Source organism: Pimephales promelas, chromosome 20, assembly GCF_988280905.1.
Source record: "Pimephales promelas chromosome 20, fPimPro1.hap1.1, whole genome shotgun sequence".
Lineage (NCBI taxonomy): Eukaryota > Metazoa > Chordata > Actinopteri > Cypriniformes > Leuciscidae > Pimephales > Pimephales promelas.
Window position 1 is genome coordinate 26,275,580 of NC_142788.1, and position 16,340 is coordinate 26,291,919.

Here is a 16,340-nt window from a genome sequence, read left to right on the forward strand (position 1 = left end):
AGTACAAGTTCAGGTCCCCTAAATATCACTATAAAACCCTGTTGATTGAACTGTAAATCTCCCTGAGGAGTCCAATGAAAGTAAAAGTGATTTATTTCAGCAAAACAAAGTCAGTTTGACCAGGCGTCCAATTCATTTCTGTGATATTTCAGTGAATATGCCATGTAATTCATGCAGAGCGAAAGACCCTCCCTTTTGAAGGCATTCCTTCGCTGTGAACACACCCCGACCCCGCCATTGTCAAAGAGCTGCAGCCTGGCCACCTCACAGAATGTTCTAGTTCGGGTTCAGTGGAGCTCAGAGCCTGAGGGAACCAGGATGACTCCAATTCACGCCTGCAATGCGGTGGCACTCTTTGTCACCGACAAATATACGTTAGCCCGGTGCCTTCTCTCAGATGCATATATACCGACACGCTCACCCTCCCTCTCCTTATCACAGAAATAAGCATTTTTACAGAGTTTTAGCTATAAAAAGGCAGGAGCAGATAGGCCATAAATCTAGTCATAAAAATGTTAAGTTGTCAGAGGTGCCATCAGCTATCAATCGTGCGGTGGGAGGCTGGTGGAGGGGAAATCGGTGATAAAAAACAGCATTTTAGGGAAATTATGTCTAGTCTTCCATTTGCAAAGTGCTGCAGTCGTATCCCGCCTGAATCTTAATCACGGGCTCCAGTGCGGGTGGGTAGGAGAGAAGTGTGTGTGTATGTGTGCGTGTGTGTGTGGTGCAGGAGATTCAGGGAGGGTGGGCCGGTGCCTGAGGTGGAGTTGGAGATGGGGGGGGGGGGATAAGGAATTATACAACTAGCATAAATCTCCTCTACAGTCTCCCAGCCCAACACACACACACACACGGCCTCTCTCATCATCATCTCTCTATCTCCCACTTCATCGCATCTTTCCCTTCCTCTCTCACCTCATTTGCACTCTTCCTCCCCTTTTCTTTAGCAGTTCTCCCTACATCTAATCTCTTTTTCATTTTCTCTATCTATCTCCATACACTCTAAAAAATGCTGGGTTGTTTTAACCCAATTTTGGGTCAAATATGGACAAACCCGAAATGTTGGGTTAAAAAAGTAATGTAAAAATTTAACCCAACGGCTGGGTTAGTCCATATTTGACCCAAAGTTGGGTTAAAACAACCCAGCATTTTTTAGAGTGTACGTTGGCTGTTTTGATGCCTCTATTCCTGACTGCTGGATACAGATTGACATGTGTGAGTGAGATTTCCGTGTGTGTGAGAATTTTTCCTCTTCGGTACTCTTTTTTATGCATTCTGTCACATGGTGGCAGTTGTGATGGGGCTCGGGATTACATATTCATTTATTGCCACTGAATTGTAACAGCATAGATAGATTGATAGACGCGGAGTAAAAAGCACCCGTTCATTCCAGCGTTTCCTGTTCCTCATTGTTTTTCTCATTGCTAGCCTGTTAGGCAGAGCGCCACTCGCTGACTTGATGGATGCCTGAATTGTCAGATCTGCGGTGCCGTTTTTTAATTGAAGGTAATTTTGTTAATTAATTTGAAATGGCTCCAGAGTGCTTACAAGATGAGTGATGCCCCTTCAAAAAAGACACAAACATTAAAGTCATGAGACACGTTTTGACCATTTGAACCTAATAGGCCTACATGTTTGGCGTTGGCATAAGAAACAATGCTGGGGTTGGTATTGGAAAAGTACTAAACACTCTCCAAAAAGTGATACTTAGGGATCTAAAATCAGTCAGTAGATTTTGAGAGGTACAACAGTAATATAAGACTTTTCACCATTTGCTAACAATTTAGCTTTTTAGAATATCACATCATCAGGATATTTTTTTTTGTATTGTTTGTCATTAGTTCTTAGTATTCAGACAGTATAGCATACTGTGTAGGAGGGAAGTACACATTTTCGGGCTGTTTTAGTTTCCTCAGTCAGATGAGAAAAGTGCTTGATGTCTCAGGTGTTGTGCTGCCACCTATAGTCTCAATATAGGACTGCAGGTTGAAATAAGATTGCCAGATATTCTAAATTATGAATTATGAAAAACAGTTTTACTTCAGTGAACGCATTCTCGCAGAAATTAAATGTATTGTGAGCTATAATTGTATTGGTTCTGGTGCTTGTATTAGACCAAAATATATTTATTATATGATGTGAAATAGTTGTCCCCGGAAGTGTCACTTCACATACATCCTTTGTACCACTATAGATTTAATCAAACTATAACACACATCAGATATAAGTAATATCAATTTCATCTCCTTTACTTTATTAAATATGTACTGTGTTAGTATTCTTATCATTTTATGTGTTAATATATTTTTTATAATATATAAAGAATAATACTTTATTAGCACATGGCTATAGCAAAAATAAGCAAACTGTAACAATAATTGACTGAATCGCTTGGAAAAAGTAATCACAAACTTTTCAAATGTTTAAAAGAAATTAATGCAACAACATGTCAGATATACAGGAACATGAAATGCTGAACATTTTGCAAGCGAACTAATTAGGTTTAATTATAACCGTGGAGTAAAAGATTGTCAAACAGCTGACATGTCAACATTGCTACTGTAGAGTAATGGGACACCTCCCAACATTACTTTGAATGTCTGCTTTCTCTAACACGCCGTATTTGGGTCTTTGTCTCTGCTAGCAAGCTGATGAGTCAGTTCAGTTATGTTTGACTATAGGAAGACACAAAATCTGTATTGCTGGGGGCCCTTCTAGAACAGGGTTATTGAACGCTGCTGTGGAGGTTTTGGAGAAGGGCAGCGTGTTGCGATACTTCATGATGCCGCCAGAGGGCGTTGAAACATTCACAAAACACATGAAAACATTTCAGTGCAACTCTTTCAGGGTGTATAGTTACAGGAATATATTTTGAGACGTAGAGATTTTTTTTAGATTTTCGGTTGTTAAATTGTATTTATTATTATTAATAGTAGTAGTAGTAAAAGTAATAGTTGTGATAAAAGCAGAAGTTGTTGTAGTAGATGGGGTGGTGGTAGTAATAATGATGATATAAAATATTTATTTCTTCTGTTTATGAGTCTTAAAGTTTTGAATTCCTAGCTGGACACCGACATTTGTGAATGAAATGAGCCATGTTGCAAATAATACTCTTTTGTCCCTCAACTCTTTGAGACTATAAATACATATATACATGGTTCATGTCAACTTATAGGCCTTTAACAAGGTATTACTCCCAACATTTATCATTTAAGAGTTTGTGTTAAATAAAAAAGGACTTTGTCGGGGCCATCTTAGCCATCCCAAACCGCGGCCAAATTACAAACTGCCAAATCATTTGAGATGTCTTTGACTTTCCAAAATAAGCCCGTAAGCTGCAGCTCAATGACTCTCAAATGTCACACTATAATTTTTCCAGCCATAAAAATGTGAATGGATTTGTATTTCTTTTTAATGTTAGGGCAGTTTATCACTGATAATTATTAGAGGCAATAATGTAACAGTACATAGAAACTGTTAAGTTAACTCATCACGATGCCCTTTAAAATGCAAATGTCTGTGTTAAAAAATATAAAGAGATTCATTGTGGCTTTATTTTCATTTTCAACCGCGCTGTAAAAAGAAGAGTAAGGAGAGTGAACGGCTCACTTTAGCTAGTGAAAGACTAGTTATGCAGTATGAAGAAATAAAGAATGTTTACCTCATAAAACAAGATGATTTACACACACCATTTATTCACATTAAAATTTCTGACCAACATTTCAAGAGAATGATGATATGTTGTGAATTATATGAGAGATTTTTACTCTCTCCCTCTCTCTCTCAGTGTGTGTGTGTGTGTGTTTAGTGTCTATGATCTTGGGTACGTGGTTTTAACTTGTTTTGTGGGTCTGTGTCACTTCTGGTTCCCCAGGTCTCCATACAAGCTTGGTCATAAAATGTTTTTTTTTTTTTTGTGTTTTTTTTTTTTTTTTTTCAGGGCAACTGTGTTAAAAGGAACACCTGTAACTCGATTCAGTGTTCTGGGCCGAGATGCCAATGGCATCTTTACAGCTCTTGGAATGAGGACACACACCTAAATAGACACTTTGTGTATACGAGCGAAGCAACGCACGGATACGCATTCCCCAGCCGGAGAGAGGCCATGATGTTTTAAAGTGTGCATGTGAATGGGCACCATTTTGGCTCAGCGTGTGTATGTGTGTGTTTGCACAGGCCTAGCACAGAGGGGGATGGGAGAGCGTGTGAGAGCCATGAGGATTCCTGCTAATGTTTTAGTCATTCGCTAGCCCCTGGGCTGCCAGACACGTTCAGTGCAAAAAGCATATGAGCATCCACAATGATTTACCATTTATTTGGACATCTGCATAGAACTTTTGCACCTCCAGCAATGTCTTGTGCGTAAATACAAGCGCACATCACGACCTCTGCACACCGTTGCACACTCCCCCATCTTCTTGAAATGACTTTCAGCTGATTCACCAGCAAAGTATCCGTCGTACAGTCATCTCACCTGCCCAGTCATAGCACTCTAAATCACGTCCTCTTCAGATCACACCTAACTCATGCGGTGAGTGCTCTCTGGCCTCGCTAAAATCTGCTGCCCTGCTGACACCCAGCACATCTTCACCAGCTGGGCTCATCAATCCTACTGACAGCTGCCTGGTACTGTGCACAGACCTGGATGGCATCCAGAAAAGGAAACCAGTTTTTCTCTCTCTCTCTTTCTCGCTCGCTGACATGACATCCACACCCTGCACAGAAAATACCCATCCTTATGTAAGTGTCTGTGCATGACTCCATTCTGGTAAATATGGAGTGATATTTGACATTTGCCCTCAGAAGCGGTAGCAAAGTAATTTGTTGCACATTTCTGTCACGCCAGACCACAGCTGCGGAGAGTCCAAGAGTGGGAAAGGGGATGGCCATCAATGACAGGTCTGAGTGCCTTGGGTGGGACTGCCTGTGTGGCATGTGTGTTGAAAGCGATGGCCAGAGGCCTTCTGTCTTTTCAAAAAATATGGTGTTATTAGCCCCCGTCTGTCCATAAGAGACACGCATGCACACTCGCGCAAACACAGCAGGCAAGCCATAATTAGCAGAGAAGCAGACAGACAGGATAATTGGTGGACGCTATATGTTCACAGCTCTGGTTCAAGTAGGGCTTGCCTCAGAGTGTTTTACACCTCAAGAGGACAAATAGCTTGAGGAAGCAAAGTACGGACGGATTTATTGGTCACCTCTGAGTCTTTTGTTTTGAAAGGCCGACAATAAATCAGAATGTCAGCTTTAAAGAATGACTTTGACGATGTTTGACACTTATTTTTTTCTTTTGCTAAGTCAATTTTTTTTAACATTGATTTTTTTTGTTGCCATTTTTAAAACAATACATTTTCAAAAGCAGCAAGAAACACTAAAATGGACTCGCATGGCACCATAAGCCTAAAGCGGCTCTTCTGATGTGTTCTTGGAAAGCCATCAGTAGCAAAAGCGGTTTTAAGATCGTTCGATCTGTACCACATGCATTAGAACATTCTGACCACTGTCAACAAAATCAATGGCACACAAACACGAGACCACTAAATTCCTTCCAGTTTGTACTTTTCAACAATATTCATAGTGCTTTTCAGCAGTAAGAATATGCTTGTCTTTTTCAACTGATGAAGGAAGAAAGCATGGGGGGAGGTGAAGGTAGCTCAGAGGGAGGGAAGAGAGAAAGGGAGAGAAGGGGAAAGAGAAGCCGTGGGGGATGCTGCGTTTGGACATGACATTGTAAAACCTGAAGGCCTTTTATGACTTTTAGTGCCAAGGAGAATATACCAAACAAGAAGACCTCAGCTTAACGTCGCAAACCTGTCTTTCTGCCTCTCTTTATCTGTCTGTCTCTCCGTTGATCTTTCTTTCTGTCTGACGGCACATTTTTTTTTTTTTTAAGAATGGTGGATGATGTAATTAGTTTCATGTGGGTTTCAGGATCTGTTGGCATACAAATGTAGCAGCATGTTGTTAGAGACATGTTTACAGCCAAACATTATGTCTTCCAATAAAAGTGTTGTGTGATAAAAGAACACTGGTAACTGTGGGACAATGATTAACATCACAAGGATGAGAGAGGAAGTATGAAGTGAAACTGGATCTGATCCAGTATTGAGTCTTGTGGGATTTTGAATGCCCTCATATTTTAGAACAAATCCATCTGTGGGGAAAACAAACCATCAGAATTCCGCAATGATGATATTAATGAACATCTCAACTATAGTGCTTTCACTGGAAACCCACGTTCCTGAATAATGAATTATTAAGGATTAGCTATAAATTATATCATAGACGCATTATATAATGTCCAAGTTCTTGAGGAACAGCTCAGATTTGGCTGGAATGAAGAGAGCATTTATGATGTAGTGAATAGGGAGCATGCGTTTGCTTCCTGCTTGGCCGGCCTTTTTCCTCTGGCCTCACACTTGCTCGATCCAAAGGGCAGGACCTTGGTTTTGGCCATCGCTGCTGTCTGTTTACCCTCCCTCCTCATAAACCGGCCTGCCACGCCATCCAGCCACCCCTCAGGTACTCATTCAGCCTGTGGCGAGTCTCAGCCAGTCAGCACAGTAAACACCCAGATGTCATTACCTGAGAACAGCAAGCCATCAGGAAAAGCCATTAAGACAAGTGGACTGTACCGCATGGACCGACAGACGGCTGTGTGGTGGAACTGGATTATATAATACTTTAGAATGGTTACATTTGGACCAAGTACCCTTTGTATATTTTGAATACCTCTTCAAAGAAACATGTTCATGACAAATTGGTCTGTTGCAAACAATAAAAAAAAAAATAAATAAAAAAAATACAAAATCATCAGTAATGGCTTTGCTTTAAAATAAGTTTTATTTATAGTAATTATTTACATGTTATTGAAATGTATAATAATACAGGCCCATTTATGTATGAGCTGAAATGATTTTCTGTATTCTGTTGCTCTGAAATTGTGGTGGTCTATTGGTTTGTCTACATGGGATTGAAGATGTAAGCTTTTGTTTTAGCCAGCTCATACGATATCTCTGGCATTTCAAGAAATTAAACAATAAAAAGTGCCTAAGCCTTGAACCAAATTGATCTGTTTAGATCAATCATTAAATTAGGACATTTGTTTCTGAAACAAATAATTAGTAAATAACAAGTGATAATTCTAAACAAATAAAACAAATAACAAGTGATAATTCTGAATTGACATGAAAACGGAATTACTTATGTCTACTGTGGGGCTTAATTGAGTTAATATGTACAACAAAAACTGCTAATTTACAAAAATAAAAGAAAACTGTTTGCAGAAAATATTAAAATGATTGGGGTTTCACTGTCTTAAAATGACAACACACATGCGCACAAGACATGCGCACATTGCATAAAACTATGAAACGCCATTGCACAATTACAAATAAGCTCTGTAAGCCTAAGGTCGACTTTATGAATTCTCGGAAAGACCTGCATTCAGTAAAGTTGAATGTAATAAAAAAAAAACAGCCTTAATGTCTCTGATATAAGTTTGAAGAAATTAGTGAAAGTGTCTGTTGGCTTTGTATTCCTAATTTCCGTTCGTCCGAGAGTAAACAGTTACACACTATGTTATAGGTCACGAAAATAAGATACGATGTTACGAAATCTGCTAATTAGCGATAATTACAGCGGACTAGAACTGTATTGATTATATGTGGAATTAGCGGCCTTGCAGCACAGCAAACAAACGACTCTGCAACCTTTCTCAAACGGTAAGCTAAGTGTTTATATCCTTGACCGCTGCGCCAAGATTGTGAATTTTGACTTCCTCATAAATTGTGACTTTCAACTGTATGATCCCCAAGTTATGTTCTCATTCTTTTTACTGGAAATGATAGTTGTTGGAATTATTTCCGAGACGAATATGTGCGTTGTGATGAATGTATCTTTACAATTCAGTCACTGTGTTAGTTATTGCATTTATATTGTTAAGTTTCAACTAATTCTAATTGTCTACTTGAAAAGAAGAGTGAACATGTTGGGCCTAAAACTCTAATTTTACATTTAATTGTTTTTAAATTAAAATGATTTCATGTCGTTTCTTATGAGCAGCACATTAAAGTTAATGTGCCTTGACCTATAATGTAAGAGTAGTTTTATGTTTTGACACTGGTTCTAATATTAGACTTTCGGTTCACGGTCTGGACGTTAGGGATTTTTTTCTGGCCTTAAAGGAATAGTTCGCCCAAACAATTAAATTCTGTCATTACTCACCCTCATGTCGTTCCAAACCGGTAAACTTTCGTTCATCTTCGAAACTAAAATAAAGATATTTTAATGATATCTAAGAAATTTCTATTCCATAAAATTGACTGCTAAGCAACCACTGTGACTTCAAAACGTTCGTAAAGATATTGTAAAATTAATCCAAATGAATTGATTAATTTAGTTCACATTTTCTGAAGAGACACGATCGCTTTACTGAACAGATTTAATTTAGACTTTTATTCACACATAAACATTCATCAACATGCACAAATGGGAGCTAGTCTGCTTCATTCTGTGTTACGCAGCACGTTTGAGCTTCAAAAGAACCAATGAGGTTCATTCTTGTGTGTCAAGCAGATTCGGCTGAGCTTTGTTTATGCGTTTATGTTCGCTGCTAATGTGATTGTGAAATATGTGAATAAAAGCCTATTAAATCTGTTCCTAAAAATAAAGCAATTGTGTCTTTTCAGAAAATTTATATGGATTAGTTAAACAATCTAATTATGAACTTTTTGAAGTGACAAAGTGGAAGTTGCTTATAGCTGTCAAAGGAGGGACAGAAATCGCTGTGATTTCATTAAAAATATCTTCATTTGTGTTTCGAATATAAACGGAAGTCTTACGGGTTTGGCAAAACACAGGGGTGAGTTAATGATGGCAGAATTTTCAGTTTTTGGGTGAATCTTTATTTAGACAGTTTGACAGATGAAAAGGTTATGCACTGATGCCAAGCAAATTGTAGCAATTATATTATTATCCTTTGTTTGCATTGCTTGTCTTTGCTTTAATGTCTTCAATGGCATGCGTTCAAAATTATATGTTCTATTCAAATGATGTGGTATTTGGTATTTGTTATACTTAACAATTTGACGACTAAATTCACTATTTGTTAATTTAACTGGTAAAGCCCTGTCAGTCCTGTGAAATTTAATTTATATTAAAGTGCTTCATGATCCCATTATATTTGGGACAGGTACCATCCCAGATATAGAAGATGTTGCATGAAAGATATAGCCAGATCACCACCTATTATTGATCCTTGATCCATAAATAAATTTAATGCATATTTTTAGCCATTTTTTATCTGTTCTGTCCTTTGTTTGTGTGGGTGTGGAAAGGCAATAAAAGCAAGCTATTGCATGTGGCTTTGCAACAAATCCAAATGTTTTAGTCTATAAGTGGGAGTCAAAGCTAAGCCAAGAGACACAGATAGTGACAAACGCTCCCTGGTTATTTAATTAGAGGCGGCTCTAATGTTTTCCATGTTTCTCTGGAGTGACTGGCATACAGGGAGGGGGAGCGGTGACATCAGTGACTTTAACTGGAACCAGATGGAGACTAATTAACTAAAGGGCAATGCTGTAATGGAAACTGAATCAGTGCTCGCATACAGGTGTCAAAAAAGATAGAGGAACAATACAGAGTCATAACTAAAAGAAACAGGAGAAATCACACCAGTTTACCTCTCATGGAGCTGTTTCAAGAGAGACATTTTTCATTCATTGGGTCATAGCTGGAAACCAGGAGCATAGCTTGAGTACTTCAGCAGTGTGGCTTGGGTTTGAGGCCTGGCCTTTACTACTTAAGGCACAAACCAAGCAAAATTTTCCAAAAGCTTATTGTGTACTGTTTGGCATGACAACGAAGTCTTTTGTCATTAGTATATTTTTTTTAATTGTTGAGAGGAATAACAAATGATGCTTGGTATAGACATGACAGGAGACTACAAAGGAGTGGGTCAGACATGGTTGCGTGACATTTCTAGACTAGTTTCTAAATTGGAGGTTTCTGGGAAGTCTGATAAGTGTAGATGGATTAACACTACAGACTTATGTTGTGTTGAATGCTGCAGTCAGATGCAATATTGTCATAAAATGCTTGGAATAATAGTTGAGTATTAGTGTAAAATACTGATACACGTCTTTAAAGGGTTAGTTCAACCAAAAATATTAAATCTGTATCATTTGTCGTAAGACTTTCGTTCATTTTCGGAACACAAATGAAGATATTTTTGATGAAATCTGAGAGATTTCCGTCCTTTCATTAACAGCTACGCAACTACCACTTTGACACTTCATAAAGAGATCATAAAGTTCATAAAGAGATCATAAAAATAATCTGGTGGTTAAGTGGTTTAGTCAATTTTCTAATGAGACTCGATCGCTTTATGATAAAGCAATGTAATTTAGGCTTTTGTTCACATATAAACATTGATTAGGGAACATAAACAGAAGCTCAACCTGCTTGATGTGGGAGAACAAACCCTGTTTTGAGGAGGCTCAGACGTGCTGCGTAACACATGAGAATGAACAACATTGGTTCTTGCGGAAGCTCAAACATGCTGCAACACACGAAATTAATCTCATTGTTTCTTTGTTGAAGCTCAAAAGTGCTGTGTAACACGAGAATGAATCTCAATGGTTCATGCTGAAGCTCAAAAGTGCTGCATAACACACAAGAATGAACCTCACTGGTTCTTGAAAAAGCTCAGACGTACTGTGTTACATGAGAATGAACCTCATTGGTTCTTTCTGAAGCTCAAAAGTGCTGCGTAACATTGGTTCTTGTGGAAGGTCAAACGTGCTGCGTAACACATGAGAATGAACCTCACTGTTTCTGTCTGAAGCTCAAAAAGTGCTAAGGAACATGAGAATGAACCTCATTGGTTCTTGCTGAAGCTCAGACGTGCTGTGTAACACAAGAATGAACCTCACTGGTTCTTGCTGAAGCTCAGACGTGCTGTGTAACACAAGAATGAACCTCATTGGTTCTTGCAGAAGCTCAAACGTGCTGCGTAACACATGAGAATGAACCTCACTGTTTCTGTCTGAAGCTCAAAAAGTGCTAAGGAACATGAGAATGAACCTCATTGGTTCTTGCTGAAGCTCAGACGTGCTGTGTAACACAAGAATGAACCTCATTGGTTCTTGCGGAAGCTCAAACGTGCCGCAACACACGAAATTAATCTCATTGTTTCTTTGTTGAATCTCAAAAGTGCTGTGTAACACGAAAATGAACCTCACTGGTTCTTGAAAAAGCTCATATGTGCTCCGTGACACGAGAATGAACCTCACTGGTTCTTTCTGAAGCTCAAAAGTGCTGCATAACTTGAGAATGAACCTCACTAGTTCTTATGGAAGCTCAAATGTCCTGCATAACATGCAATGAACCTCATTGGTTCTTGCAGAAGCTCAAACGTGCTGTAACACGAGAATGAACCTCATTGGTTCTTGCAGAAGCTCAAACGTGCTGTGAAATAAATGAGAATGAACCTCATTGGTTCTTGCAGAAGCTCAAACGTGCTGTGAAATAAATGAGAATTAACCTCATTGGTTCTAGCAGAAGCTCAAACGCCCTGTGAAATAAATGAGAATGAACCTTATTGGTTCTTGCTGATGCTCAAATGTGCAACCATTTTTATTTTCTCCATCTCACATTTTTAATGACATTAAATGTAGCTTTACCCTCTCAATGCATTTTCTAACTGAAGCACAGAAATTATTGTACATTGTGGCATTATCATTATCTGTCCACTGTAGCGTCTTTGCTGTGATAAGGACTATAAGTGTGTTTTCAAGGTTTATATTTCATATATTTGGTGTTGTACCTTATAAGCACCCTGGAGGGTTGAAGATTTTTGCCTAGCCTATAATTTATTATTTATATAAAGGACAAATGGTGCAACTCAGAATAGTTTTTTAGAGTGAATTTTGACACAGAACTTGGTGGCTAACATAAAGAATCTGTGCTGTTTTAATTCAGGTGCTCTACAAACTGAAAAAACTTGTTTGGATACTCAATAAAAGCCACAGTAACAGAGTTGTTGTTGTTGTTTTACATATGTTCTTTTTGTTTTTCTTTGCAACAGGATATTGATTCTTAGATGACATGTCATTATAACCAGACCACCTTTATCTATTATCATGCAAATAAATAGTAGTCTGGTCAGTATACAGGCTTGTGGAGCAATTGAATACTTCTCCCCTGTAGCCCTAATTTCAAATGCATGTCATTGGGAAAGAATCATAGAAATCAACAAAATTGGCATTTTTTTGGCAGATGGAATATTGTATCCTTGTCACCATTTTGAGCCGCACATTAAAAGTGTATTAATACTTTGTGTTTCTTTGTGATGTATATCTGCATTGATGCCAAGCTCCTTTGTAAAGGCTGTTTGGTTATAACACTTTTTGTTTAAAGGGACTTTTATTGTGTTCCCTTGTCATTTATCTTGCTTTTTATAGATATAAAATATCTATAAAAATATAAATCCTATAAAATTGCTAGTAATGTGCATTAATACAATGCCATTAAAAATGATCGCTTCACAGTCAAGCTACTATCAGAAAAAGAGTGTTCGCGACCAAAATGCGAGTGCCTCCCTGTTCCACATGGGCCACTCAGCTGTCAGAGATGATATAGCCTAATCATAGACTATTTCATTATGAGGTCACATTTTGTGCACTAAATAGTTATTTATTGCTCAATATGTTGCTAGAAATAATGAACAAAATAGATTATTAATGTATACCACCTTCCCATATTTTATGGTAACTGTCTAATTTTTTGACAGTTCAGCTCCAGAATTTGAAGCATACTGGTTGAAATTAGGTTAGACACACAGTGGCCAAAAGCTTGTACATACATACATGGCACTGAGTTATGATGCATTATTCTTATTTTATTCTTTTTCTTTTGAACATGGTAGTAGAGGTTTTCAGGTTGGTGGCTGAAAACTGTATATTCAGCTTTTGTTCACACAGTCTTCAGCATTTGCTGATGTGGCGGTGTTGATTCTTTCTTTTTAAATGTGTGCTCATTTTTCATAACAATGTAAATGTGTGGTTAATATTAGCAGGATTGCAGAAGTTGCTTATTTTCTTAAATGGAAGAGTGTATTAAAAAAATGCAATATATTCTCCTAAATACAAAGTCAACAATAAATAATGCATTTGTAGGTTTATTTCTCCCGTCAAAGTAGAAATGTAACTTTGTAGCCCTATCAGAACATCGGGTTATTTGAGCATCCACCCTGACACTGCAACATTCATTTAACCAATGACAATAGCAATGAGTTTGCCTGATCAATGGTTAAAAACAATGTTTTTTTTCCAATAATATTAAATATATATATGGCCTCATTTTCTTGCAGCTCAAAGTGTTTAGTTCCATTGCATTTACAGCTCAGGAACTTTTGTGGTTCTGTGAGGAAGTGAATAGGAATGTTAACAGGTTCTCCATGTTTTATGATGAACCTTCTTGTGCACTACCAATCAGGGTTTCCCAAAGCCAACTAAATGGTTGCAAGTCACCAAAACAATTCAACATAAGGATGCTTTTGGGAAACACACCCCAGGTTATCACACTTTGCCATCCAAAATTATGGTGCTTTGATCCTAATGTTGCAAAGCATTCAAAGATAATTTTATTTTCGTTATATTCCATGTCAAAACCATCCATCACAATAAAGTAATATACACTAAAGGTAAAGAGCCTCAATAATATGGACTATAGCGTTTTTGAAAATATTTTACTGCGTAGAAAATGCTAATTCTCACAAAATAAGTTATTGCACTGTATTATACTGCAGTTGTTGCCTTAAATTATTAAGTACAATCAATTTGGATGTTTAAGTAATTTCAAAAAATGTTAGCTTGTAAAACTTATAAAAAGTAGAAAAATTGCTTAACTTATTTTGATGTTAAAGCAATGTAAAAACATATTTTGTCATAACTTTTTGATCATATATATATTTTTTGTTTTACAGTTTAGTTTTTTTGTTTGTATTTGACTGATTATCAGACATTTAGGGTATTGTTAAACCAATACAAAAGTCCAAGATTATACTCGCTTTATTACTTTCTTTTCTTTTTCTTTTTTGATGCAAATATTTGACGAATGTTTGAGATGATTCTTACTGTTAAAATAGTGAGATTCAGTGCGGTCTTCAAATTGGAGGGGTTTGGGGATCCTAACACCCCTTTTGAATTAAGTGAAAGAAATTTTATTTATCCTGATTTTAATTAATTCAAAAATGATTTTCTGTTTGAAGGTTGTTAGTCTTCATATGATGAGGGTACAGTTACGCATCTTCATTCATGTGTGATGGCTCAGATTGAACACTGGCTTGACGTAGTCCAATAAATAAGCATGTATTATTAAACAGGTGATTTGTTAGAAATTACAAGAAAGATGAAAGCTGCACACTGGGTGTTTCAGCTTAGTCACATTTTGATGACCATTCTTTTAAACTGATGGTGTCCATTAATTTTGTATAACTGATGTAAAAGTAATGACCATCATGTAAACCATTGCTCATGGCAGATACAACTTCCTGTGGTTTTCTCTCATAGTCATTCAGACTGCTTTATGTCCTAATCAACAATGATCTTGAACACACGCGACCTAAGATCACTGCAAGATGTCTGTGTTGTGAGTTTCATCCAACATACACTGCACCAGCTGATTCTCTGATTTCATTGCTGACCACAACGAACATTCACTGAGCCCTGCAGCTCCATCTCTTATGCAGTGTTCACTTACATTCACTGTCATCTCAGTATTTAGTGGTGAAGAATACTGAGTGAGGAAAAAATGTTTGGAAAGATTTTTGGTACTCAAATTTTTCTCTGAAAGTTGTCCAGTATGCCACATAGTTGAAGCAAATAAGGAACAGGGACATACCAAAACACTCCACATCTTTAATCTGCAAGCCTTCTTATAATATAATGAGGCCATATTGCCATATGTTTTGCCATGTAACAAGTTTGATTCTTCTCCATCCTCTACTATACTTTGCAGACCAGCACGTGCTTGCACGCTAGCATCCGAGCTCTTGCAATGACAATAAGTCACGTAGGCTGCATTATATTGTCCAGCGTTCAGAGACTGTACGTTATTGCCGTCGACAGTCGTGTTAAGCCTTTCAAGCATTTAATATCTCACTCATGCATATTATTTTACAGCAGCAGGATGCGTTAATTATCTAATTATGGACAGGATTAATTAAGGGCCCTTAGTGCGCGCTGTGTTGATATAGGCGAATTTAAAATCACAGCTCCTCACTTCTGCAGGGCTCTTCATAAAATCCCACGCAGGATGAAATGTTGCAAAACGCGGTTTTCAAAGCCCCATAACCACTCTGGATATATGTTAATAAAAAAGCTTTAATTTCAAATTACATTTGGTTTGTATTTACTTTGCATTTATGGACGGCTTGACTGAGAAAAACAACTTTTATCCAAACAAGAATAGGTCTTTAAATGTACCAATTAAATCAATAAAACCAATCGGAGTACTGGAAGCACACACATTTAAGCATAGTTAAAATGTTTATTTGGAACTCAGGGTAGAATGGCTTTATCTGATGACCGTTCCACGCCTTTGTATAGCTCGAAACTGAATAATATCAAGATATGTTTATGCATGTGATTAGGTTCCATCATTAAAAATATTTGTAACAGGTTCTCATTTGCGAAGGCGAATTCTCATTTTGTGGAAATAACACTTTGAATGTTCTCGGAGGCAAATTGATCAAACTTGTCTCCAAGCAAACTTTGTCGTTATTATTATTACTGTTTAGCGAAGTTTATTTAGGAGACATTTAGTGGAACAGCCTAATTGGATGGATAATAATAAATAATTGTCTTCAGCAAGATGATGGGTTAAAAATATTTAAGTTATTTTAATTCTAATTTTATTTGAAAAGTTAATCGAATTTATCCACGACATTTTTACGTTCGAGGCCCCCCAGATTATCACTAAAGTGTTAAGGTTTTGAACTGTAACTTCCAAATTGTTCTGGTCTCTTTAGGCTGAAATCGAATCTGATGCAAGGAAATAAAAGAAAATAAGTACACTTTTTATTGGGATGTTTTTACAAGACCTATAACGTTTGAAAATATTGGTTATAAATGAGAAAACGGGGAACACTTAAACACTGAATTTTGAATGATAAAATGTTGTTAAACTTGAAGAGGTGGTGATTATCACTTACTGTTTTAAGTTTAACCTAGACAGTTATTTGGTTTGTGAAGCTGCATTTTTTGCTTGCATGGGCCAAAAATAACAGATCCAATGTTGCACGTAATCAAACCCAAGAACGGCCCAAAGTTGTT

At 37.3% G+C, this 16,340-nt stretch overlaps 1 pseudogene; it reads right to left on the bottom strand.

Moving 5' to 3' along the window:
• Positions 1–10,458: 10,458 nt before the first annotated feature.
• LOC148970664 (uncharacterized) lies at positions 10,459–11,732 on the bottom strand (annotated as a pseudogene).
• Positions 11,733–16,340: the final 4,608 nt, after the last annotated feature.